An 11,378-nucleotide genomic window follows, 5' to 3' on the forward strand; every position below is an offset into this window, starting at 1 on the left:
CATATTATTTCTTGGAGTCCGTGCTAGAGCAATCTCTTCAACCTCGTCGTTTCTCTAACTTCAGCCATCGCGCGGCGGGCGAGGTGGGGGTTTGCCGATAGTCGGTTTCCTTAACTGCGGTCCCACTTGTAAGGCCAACTCCAACGCACGACCCCAAACGGACCTCCGTTTTGCACGAACTCCAACGATAATTTTGACTAGAAAAGCAAGACCAAAGAAAACAAGAACCACAAGAATACATTTTACTACTCCTGTAAGTTGGATTAGTGCCTTCTCGATGCATTCATTGTTGATCTGCGGAGGCTCGATCTTGCGTGCTTCTTTCTTCTTCGAGTGTAAAGAAGTAGACGTTGCTTCCTCGCATCTAGTCTCATGTCTAGCCTCTATTCTAGTAGGAGTATCAACAAGTGCACTAATCTCATCTCTAGCCTCTGTGCTAGCTAAAAGTGATAGAACATCTACTAAATTGCGCTCTATCAATATATGGATGTACTCTTCTTCCCAATACAAAAACTTGCATCCATTCTACTCCCTCCGTTGCACAATACATGCCTTCTATTTGTCAAAATATATATGTATCTAGACATGTTTAGTATATAGGTACATCCATTTTTGGACAAATGGAAGTCAAGTATTTTGGAACGGAGGGAGTACACAATAAAATTTAAGTTAGCACAACTAGTCTAATCCGAGAGCAGAACCGAAGATTTGGTCGGGTTCTTCCTCCTTTTGCCGACACGTGGGACATCCAGCATCCAGGTCGTGTCATGAAAGAAAATAGAGTGGTAGTTGAAGCCACGAGATGTGCATCTTGGGTTAAACTGTAAATAGAATCTTACTACTCTTGAGTAACTCCAAAAGCGGCCACCGAAGATCTTTATTGGATTTGTTTTTCATCACCAGCACGTCGAGGTGAAAGATGTGCAGGTTCAGTGGGTCCTCTTGCGTTTTCACTGACATGTGGGGCCGCATGTGAGCAAACAGACGATGGGCTCCGCGCGTCCGCTGGCTGGCTGAGAAGAGAGATAGAGGAGGGCTGAGCACGGACTGCAGGAAATTTGTTCTACGTACCTCGATATAGGCTCGATATAGTGGGGTGGCATGGGCCATAACTAGCATTCACGTCTAGCAGTACGGCACACGCCACCCACACGAGTCCCATCCGACACCAATTTTCTTGGAGTCCATGTGCTACAGCCATCTCTTCTCCCTCCTGTTTTCTCAGCCATCGCGCGGTGGGCGGGGTGGGGGTTTGCCGATAGTCGGTTTGCTCAACTGCGGTCCCACTTGTAAGTGAAAATGCAACACCGCACGCATTCCCGCTTGAGCGGCGTGCCGGACCAACGTGTGGGGGTGCGACGCGAACACGGCAGGCTTTTCCTTTTGAACTCGTAACTTGTAAAATTTGGTTCTGCTCCATGGCGCGACCGATAGATAGAAAATAAGATTTTGCCTAGAGTAATGAGAAGTTTGGTTCTGGCGCCTTCATGCATGGAGTACGTATGAAAATTATGAAGTTGATGCGAAAGGTAAGATAATTACTGTAGTATCATATACTACTACATGGATTTGACGGAAAGATAAAAATACATATGGATCCATCAACGACATCCTCACGCCCTAGTGCGCCGGGTCACCAACCGACGTGTGAGGAGCAGCGGCGTTGGCGGCGAGCTCAACGTGCTTCTGAACAGTGTCGTCCAAGGTTGCCCTGCGGTCCAAGAAGGCCAGCGTCCTATCGTCCTCCTCTTGCATGTAGTAGTCCTTGTGGACGATTTGCGCGTAGACGTGGGTGATTATGTCGATGGTGTCTTGCTGCGCCAGGCGCTGCGCGGCGAGCGCGACCTCGAGGTGGACATTCTCCGGCGCGACGGCGGGCAGTCGCAGGGCCACCAGTGCGTCGAAGAGGTTGTCACATAGTGGCCGTTGAGGGTGGGGGCATCGCAGAGCCTGGGCGCGTCAGCTGGAGGCTTACGTCAAAGTCGTCCGCAAGCTTCTTGACGACGGTGAACTTGTCGAGGAAACCGACGAGGACCTCGTCGAACAAGGAGACGAAAGCTGTCGTCCAAGCGGCCCCTCGCCCTGGCGGCCTCAAGCAATACTACCTGGAGACGTTCCTCGGTGCCGGGCCGCAGGCCGGTGTCGTGGACCATCTGGCACAGCCGGCTGATGCTCGCGCTCATCGCCTCCATGGGTCTAGCTTAGCTTCTAGTCAACTGATCTTGCGATTCGAGTGATCACTCTTGCCCTTGGTTAGCGTGCGTAGGTGCGTAGGATTTCATACTACTCCTTCGGCCCTCTACTGCACCTGCCTTTGGCTGTATGATAGGTGGGCCAGCCACCCCCTGGGCCCATGTGTCATTCACCCAAAGGCAGTTGCCGTAAGTCAATGAAGCTGCGTCCCCCTCCGTGCCGGTGCAGTATAGTCATCTCACCAGACCTCTAGTTGGGGCCAAACGAGAGAAGTTTGATGTTTACTGGTTTATTGGTCCCCTTTGCATTTTGCGCCAAGTTTTGACCTTTGATTTAACTAATAAAATGTTAATGCATAACAAAAATGTTGTGTAAGTCACCTTACGAAAACCAAATAATCCCAAAATACTTAGGCACGGTGCATTAACTCCCTCCTTGTTTCTTATTTCATGACATATCAACCAATGAGAGATGTGGGCCGTGCATGCTTTCAATGACTTGAGACTACCAAACATGACATGCAGTGTTTAGTTCATTGCATGTAATCCTATTAGTACTCTAGTTAGCAAAAAAAACATTAAGTTCTCTCGCCGATAGGAATAAAACACCATGTATTTATTTACAGAGGGAGTAGTACATTTTTGTGACATGCATTACTAGATATTGCTAGTCAAATACTAAAATCCAGATGGATGGTAGTACTCCTAAATCCAGACGGTGGTGCTACTAGTACTAGTAGTAGTACTACCAATGTAGTAGTAGGAGTACTAGCACTGTACTACCCGTTGGTCAAATTATTACGTGCTGCTCCTCACAGTGAAGTGACAAGACCCTGCGCCGGAGATGACACCTGAGTATAGGCGCGTGTTCGGCATACCATAGTCAGCCTCACCGTCTGCAGTCACTATCATCATGGCTGTAGAGCTAGCCTGCTTACAACTAGCCCTGTTCGACATAATTTCCCATGCGTAGATGCCCGTGCATTGCACGGAACACCAAGATTGGGGGTGGACGGCTCCGGCAGCGGCCATCGCGCCAGATTTTTCCACGGCCTTCTAGATGTGGTGGGGAGGAGATAAGGCTGATTGTGAGAGACAAGGAGTTGTTTGTAAATAGGGAACAAGTGCGGGCATCTTTTTGCAAAAATGGAGAAGCTTGGTTTGTATGCGTCAGATCTAGATCCGACGGCTATTGGTGAAAGATGGGAGGCACAACATCATCACCAACTCAGGACCTGTTTGATTCGTAGGATTTTGAAAACGCGGAATAGGACACGGCAATATTACAAGTTTCAAACTGATATTACAAATGTTAGGAGTAATGCTGCACCTACGAAGAGGGAATTACTAGGAAGTTTACGTAAGAACTTTCGTTACTTTAGGTGGATGCAGCATTATCGTACAAACTAAAATCCACCGCCCTGACAAGTCACTAATGGGCAAATAAGTTTTCGAGTCTCTGGCCACTTGATGTTTCAAAAACAAATTCAGCTTCTGCGGAGACTTTGTCATTTAGGCTTAGACGCTTGCGGTGATCAACACGCCATTCATTGTTGCGCCAGAGAACGCCAAACCTCATTACCTTGAGCACACTTGCCTCCAGAACAAAGAACCTGGCCAATTTAATCTCAGATGTGCTGCCTCGGTAGTCGATCAAATCAATTTCTGTAAGATGGAGATCAAGGCATTCGATGAGATTGTTATAGTGCAGCACATTTTTCACTTTCGGGTCTTTTTTATCTGCAAAAGAAGAGAACATATTAGAGCAGCTGGCTGCATAAGATTGTCGTGTCATCAAGAGGTACCAATATCATTCGCTCATACGATAGGGTTGGCTGGCTAGTGATATTTTTTCACTCTCTCTCTCTCTTTCTGTTTCCTCTCATTTAACTAGGAGCACGTGAAGAGCTTGGGCATTTGTTGCCTTCCACTATGTGGCCGATGCCATATTTCGCAAAAGTATGCCACATAATACGCATCGATGTCAAATCAAAAGATTTTGGCACCGCTCTCGCGGATGTGAGAGAGTTGGCACCGCTGTGCACACAGACCCACATGTATAAACAAATCAATCAAACCAACTACACCAGCCTCTCACTCTCCCAAACAAGTGTTTTTATTGCCTCAGTCCTCTCTCTCTCTCACGCAGTGTTTTTTCATTGCGTGAGTTAATTTGGCACCGGAGCAAAGTAGGTGATCCAGATTGGGGCACCAGGTGAGCAATGGAGGGGCATCGATGCCAAATGCATCACAAGTGAATTTGGCACATGTTTTGGCCTACATAGCCCACTTTTGTACTCCCTCCGTCCCAAAATTCTTGTCTTAAATTTGTCTAAATATGGATGTATCTAGTTACATTTTAGTGTTAGATACATCCGTATCTAAACAAATGTAAGACAAGAATTTTGGGACGGAGGGAATACTACCTCGTATTTAGTATAAAATTTTGACCATAGATTTACCTAAGAAAATGCCAATGCATGTCACTAAAAATTACACCATTTGAAATTATGTTCAAATACGAATCCAACGATATAGTTCTTAGTGACATGCATTAACATTTTGTCAGTTAAATCTATGGTCAAATTTTGATACTACAAAATTGGAAGAGTAAACCAGGACGGAGGTAGTACTTGCTCTTAGGGTAACCATAGAGTTACTGGAGTAGTCTAAGTTACTTTCCACTATGACTAGCCTAGGCTACTATAGTAGTACAACATAAAAAACGATGCAGGTGATCACGTGAGAAAAAATACTAAAAACATTTCTTTCGGTGCAGTGCGTAGATGCAGTTTTGAACACTACACTTGTCATCGTAATTTGGGAAAATTACGAAAAAAATGAGCTACGTTGTGATTACCGTTTACTTATAGGAAAGAAGTTTCACCTCGATGAGTAGCTTCTCCGTGCACGGAAAGCATGTAAGGAATCCAACAACTTGATCCAGATTGGGGCCGATAGATTTTAGTGCTAAGATCTTCACTGTGCGCATGGACTGGGTCAAGCTTGTGGGAATCATTTTCTGGAAGACGGTCGTAAATACATCAAGAAGAAATTTAAAAATGTGAATTTCAAGAAGACGGAGAAGAAGATGAGTGATGTACCTGAACGATTACGGATCCAATAAAGAGTTCGGAGAATTTGGCAGACGAGTACACCAACGCTGTCAATTTCGGCGCGTCAATGACCCTGATTTTTGTTGGACCTTCTAGATCCGATACAAGCAATCTCTCAAGGAAAGGCGCATTCTCAATGACCATAACGTGGAACAGCTGGAGTGATCTCTTCCCAATTGATGTCTTGTTGCGGGCCAGCAAGACACATAAATCCATCGGAGATTCGTCGAGGCGATGTGGAGGCTAATGAACCCGTGGATCTGCTCAAGACGAAGGTACTCGAGCGCAGTACAGCTGCGGAGCAGGTGCTCCATAGCCTTCTTCGAGATGACAACGTCGAAGAGGTCGAGCTGCTTGAGTTGAGGGAGAAGAAGGGCGGGCGCGACATTAATCTGGGGAAGATAGCAGGAGCTGAAGCTGGCGCGGCGCAGCGTTGGCGTGAGGCGGAGCGCGGACGGCGGCAGAGAGCGACATCGTCCAGCTTCAAAGCTGAGCTCCTCGAGCTGATCTAGGGCGGGGGATAAGAACCACTCGTCGAACTTGGGTTGGACCTTGCAGTTGGTACTGAACATGCGGATGTCAAGGCGTCTGGCTGGCCCAGGGTGCGATGAAAGGATCTTGGAGACTGCGGCCATGCGTTTGCAATCCCCGTCGCAGAGGCAGCTGTCGACGGTGAGGTTGAGGGGGACGCAGCGCCAGAGGGGGCGCCACCGCCGGGAGAGCAGGGCGGTCCGCACGGCAGATTTGGTGGGGAGGAGGCCGATGATGACGAGCAGCATGTCGTCGGGGAGGCTGCTGATGAAGTCCAGGCTCGCCGGATGCGGTTTTGGCTCGAGCCGCCTCCGCTTGTTGGCTGCCTCGCCGTCCATCTCAACCGGCGGCGACGCCGGTGTACACGTGTGCTGGTGTGTGTTGTGTGCTGGGTGTGCGCGAGTGCGTCCTTCTGTGCATGCCGCCGCGCAGTGGTGAATTGTGCGCGAGTGCGTCCTTCGCGCGCAAGAAGTTTGTCCTCAATGCGCCCTCAATTTACTAGCATGCGGGGTGCTACCCCGAGTGGTTTCAACTTTGTTTACTTCACCGCGTGTCAGATGGGCCTCTAGTTTACTTATTTTCACCCACTGCCACATGGGCCAGCACACGAAGATACAGAACACGAGCTGACAAGGCAGCATGTGGATTGGTTGACCGGTCAACTAAACAATATACGGAGCTATACGCTGACACAGTGAGCGTATAATCCGTCGGTATAGAGAGTTCGAGTGAGAGGGGAGGCCCGTGAGAGATAGCAGAGAGAGAGAGAGAAAGAGCTACTCCCTCCGTTCGATAATGTAGTTCCAACATTTTTTAAGTCAAACTTTTGAAACTTTGACCAAGTTTATAAAGAAATTACTTATATCTACAATACCAAAGATAAATGATAGTATGAAGTAAGTACATGTTGTGATGAATCTAATGATCGTTCCAGATGTAAATGTTTTTCTCCACATATACCTGGTCAAACTTTTCTGAGGTTTGACTTTTCAAAACATCCATATGCTTATGGACGTGACAGAGTCCCTAACTAGAGAGAGAGAGAGAGAAAAAGTGTGTGTGCGTGTGTGAAAGAGACATGGACAACACACGATAAAAGTAGAGAAAAAGCGTGCGTGTCTTATGCAAACATATCACACATGCATCTTCGACAACAGAGGCAAGGTGAGGAGATAGTGTGTGGTTGTTTGGAACCGAGAGAGCAAGACCCCTAGACGTGGCCAAGAGGGGTCTGACAAACAAGGGAGAGAGGTCGAGAGAGACGTACGGAGAAAATGCAGACATGGGGAGGAGAGAGTGTATGTTTGTCATAGAGAGATCCCCTGGAGATCGTGATGGGACTACATGGGTGGGAGATCGAGTGACAAGGTGTGTGCGCGATAGAAGATGCCCCGAGAGATATCGAGATAGACGTATGGATGGAAGGAGACAATACGTGTGTTCCTGATGGCTAGTAAGAGATAATCATACTTAGGAGGGGGGAGTGCTTGCGCCTATGATGGATTGAGGGATTATGGTACTTAGGGGGGTGCGTGTCACATGGAGAGAGAACAAGGGCGAGAGTGTTGGATGGGTCTATATGTATAGCGCGAGCGAGACATGTGTATGTGTGAACCAGGGAGATATAAGGCCAGTTTGGCTTGCGTCCTGAATCTCTTTGCCTGGCCTGGGGTTGTGGCTGGATTTCATGCACGCTTGTTTGGTTGCTACCCTGTGAAAAAGAAAGCCCGCCTGGCCTGGGTTCCCTTGCACTTTAATTAGCCTGGCTGAACTCCAGACACTGCAAGTAGCCTGGCCCAGGCGACCGATTTCGAACGCCTGGCCGTGCCTGGTCGTGTGGCCACGAGGCTAACAGCAACATGGATGGATATTAGCATTAAATAATTGATGCATGGATTGATTGATGGGACGTTGATGCTTTGCCTGGCCCAGGCATGAACCAAACGCTTCAGCACCACACAAGCCTGGCCAGGCAGAAATATTTTACATCTCACGTCCACACCAGGCAGTACCGGCCATCAAGGCATGAGGGTCAGGTCACGAACCAAACTGACCAATAAAGTTTGAGAGAGATTGAGGAGCCCCGATAAGGCTGAGTGGTGCGTCAGATAGCTGAGAGGGGGAAAGAGATATTCCATCCGCTCGATAATGCAGTGCATGTAAATTTTTTAGAAGTCAAACTTTGGAAACTTTGATCAGGTTTACGCAAATGTTATTTATATCTACAATACCAAAGATACATCATACAAAACTACATCTCATGGTGAATCTAATGGTATATGTTTGTGTACTAGATGTAATTCTTTTTCTCCACGTACATGGTCAAACTTTGTGATGTTTGACTTTTCAATAAATCTATATGCTATGGACCGAGGAGAGTGCCTCAGTCGAGACAGATCAAGTGCGTGTGAAGGAGAATGAGTAAGTGTGCAAAAAGAGTATGTGTGTGAAAGAGAAAGTGACAACAAACGATAAATTAGAGAGAGTGTGTGTTTTTTTCGTTTCTTATGCGAACATATCACGCATGCATCTCCTGAGATGGAAAAGCGAGGCGAGGAGATACACGAAGATAGCTAGTGTGTGATTGTTTGCAACGGAGAGAGACACCCCTGTAGCACATGTCCAATAGAGGTCTGGCCAACAAGGAACAAAGGTCGAGAGGGACACATGGATGGCATGGACGCATGGGGAGGGAGAGAGGGTGTGTTTGTGATAGAGAGATCCCGTCGAGATCGTGAGGGGACTATATGGGTGGGAGATCGAGGGAGTGCGTGCGCGATAGAAAGATGCCCCGAGAGAAATCGAGATAGACCATGCACATGTTTGTGATGGAGACTAAGATTAGCTAGTCATATACATATAGGGGGGACTGCGTGTGCCTACAATTGAGTGAGAGACCATCATACTTGGCTAGCTGGCATGAGATTGTGTGTGTGCGCGCTGTGAGATGGAGAGAGAACGAGGGGGAGAGATAGAGTTTTAGATGGGCCTATCGAGTGCGAGTGAGATATGCATGTGTATGTGTGACCCAGGTGGATGGAGAGTTTGAGAGAGGGGGGAAGAGCTCCGAGACGACATAGTGGTGCGTGAGAGAGTTACGGGCAAAGAGCCAAGGAATTTGTGTGCGTACGATGAGTGCACCCAAGATATCTAGCTTGGACTAGCTAGAGTATCATACATAGTGTGCGAGAGAGACCTATAGATGGTGTATATATGCATGCGAACTAGAAAGACCCCCCCACACACACACAAAGAGAGAGAGAGAGAGAGAAGAGAGAGAGAGATGGAGAGAAAGGGAGAGGGACCAACAAGGTTTTTGTGTCGGATGCGTGCGACAGAATTGAAGATTGTCGGCGAGAGAGAGAGAGAGAGACAGAGAACAGGAGTCCGGGAGAGGGGGAGGTCGCGTTTTATGCATCAAAGACTGATATAAACCATGTTTCGATATAAACTTGCATTCAAATATTTAAATTGGAGAACATGTTGTCTGCAATCCACACATGAACGGATATATGCGTATATCAAACAAGTTCATTAATTTGACTTTCAACATGTTCATGGAGTACTATAATACTGTACAACATGCTACTCGATTGAGGTGTTCAATTTTGGATTTAGTTCACTATTTTGACCTACTGAACGAGCTATTTCATTGAATCGAGATATTTCATTTTGGGTTTGATTCGCGTTTTTGAGTGGGTCAACTATTTGTCATATAGTAAATCGCTAGCAATGAGCATGTAAAAACACATTACTCCCGAGCATCATCTCTCCATCTAAAAAAGAAGTGGCAAGCTAATATTTCAAAATTTGATCCGAATCGACTTGGTAAGGTAGATGTGGATGCTCGTTCTCCCAAAATTTGAACGAACCGTTAAACATCCTCTCTGCTGTGGAATTCGCCCGAGCAAATAAATGGGAGACGCGAAATTACCGTCCTATGTGGGACACGCATCAATTGGCCCGTTGTACATCGAGGGTAGGTTCGTAACTTCATCCAAGCGCGCCTTCTCCTCGGCCGAAATGACATGTGCCGAATAATTCATAAACCATGGTCGGCAAAACACGCTCTCCTCGCCCGAAATAGCTCGCGCCCACTATTTCAAAACACGCTCTCCTCGCCCGAAATCGCTCGCGCCCACTATAGTTCAAAACACGCCCTCCTCGCCCGAAATCGCTCCCGCCCACTATTTGGGGAGAAGCAAAGTTACTCTACTATCCCCGACCCTCAGTACACAGACCCAAGCCGAGAAGCCTATAGGCAAGGGTAGAACTGTAACTCCCCCTCACATTTCAGACAAATGCGTCTGTAAGACATGGTTCCACTCCCCTCCCAATCCCCCCCGCCCCCCATTCATACCTCGTGGGCGCCAAATCACCTTCTCCCCGGGAAGCTCCCTTCTCCCGAGCCGCGAAACCTCAGCCCCACCTCCATGGCGCCCCCACCGCACCAATTTCACAGCCGCCCTCTCCCTAATGCCGGAGATGCTGTCCATTTGCCGTCGTGCACTGGGCCGTGTGCCTCTTACTCCGTGCTGCTGGTGCTGCCTCGACGACGGCGCATGAACCGTACCGGAGCCGATTCACCCCCGCCGTTGTTCACGGCGCCGGAGCGGCTCCAACTTCGGATCCGTCCAGAGTCCTGGCGCTGCTTCCGTAGCCGTCGACCGTCGCGACATCGCTCTTTCCCTGCCGCCGGTCGCCACCGCAACCGCGCGGCCTCACCGACTCGGCAGCTGGACCTGCCTACTTCACCATGCCGCCAGATAGGTCGCACCCTCATCTCAAATCACTTTATTTAGGCGTCAGTTGTCTGAATTTTTATTCTGGGCCAATCGATTCCCAATGGGAAGCAGCACCCCTCGAGGCGGCGGAGCTCCTAGGCTGCCGGTTGGCTGGTGTCTAACGTAAGGGTGCGGGGCCGCAAGTTCGCCGCGGAAGCAGCGCTTAGATGGCTATCTTTTAGAGTTGCGTGGGTTGAAGGTACTGCCGCCGCCGGATCTGGATGACGGGGAGTCTTTGTGGATTGGCCCGGGGGCGGCGCAACCACGGCAGTGCGGTGGGGCGGGGAGCGGGGTTTTGGCCGGGCCACGGACGGCGGAGGCAGGCTGCTCTGCCGTTGGTCGCTGGCTCTTCGGGGAAGATTCCGAACAGTGTCAGCCGGGAGGCACAAGACGGCCAGCCATCGGCGTAGATCGGACAGTACCAAAATAAAATAAAATCATGTGACCCCAATTTAGTCTTCAGTCAACAGACGTGTGACCACTCTCGTACCTTGTTGTTGATCTCTTAGTGTATTTCTTCAGATCAAAGAGATATGTCGTTCTTAACATTATGCGTTATCTGCATCTTCAGACACACCGTCTTCCGACTCACCGCAGCTGCTCCAACAAGGGAAGCATACACCAGAAGGGAGCTATAGTCCCCACTCAACAGTTCCCTGCATCGAATGCGCGTGCCCGACATGGACAGCCACAACAACTGCAGGGCCATCGACAAGTCAGCACATGATGCTCACTCCTATGGATGGCAGCCAGAT

Source organism: Triticum urartu, chromosome 1 (genome assembly GCF_003073215.2).
Source record: "Triticum urartu cultivar G1812 chromosome 1, Tu2.1, whole genome shotgun sequence".
In the NCBI taxonomy this organism is placed as follows: Eukaryota; Viridiplantae; Streptophyta; class Magnoliopsida; order Poales; family Poaceae; genus Triticum; species Triticum urartu.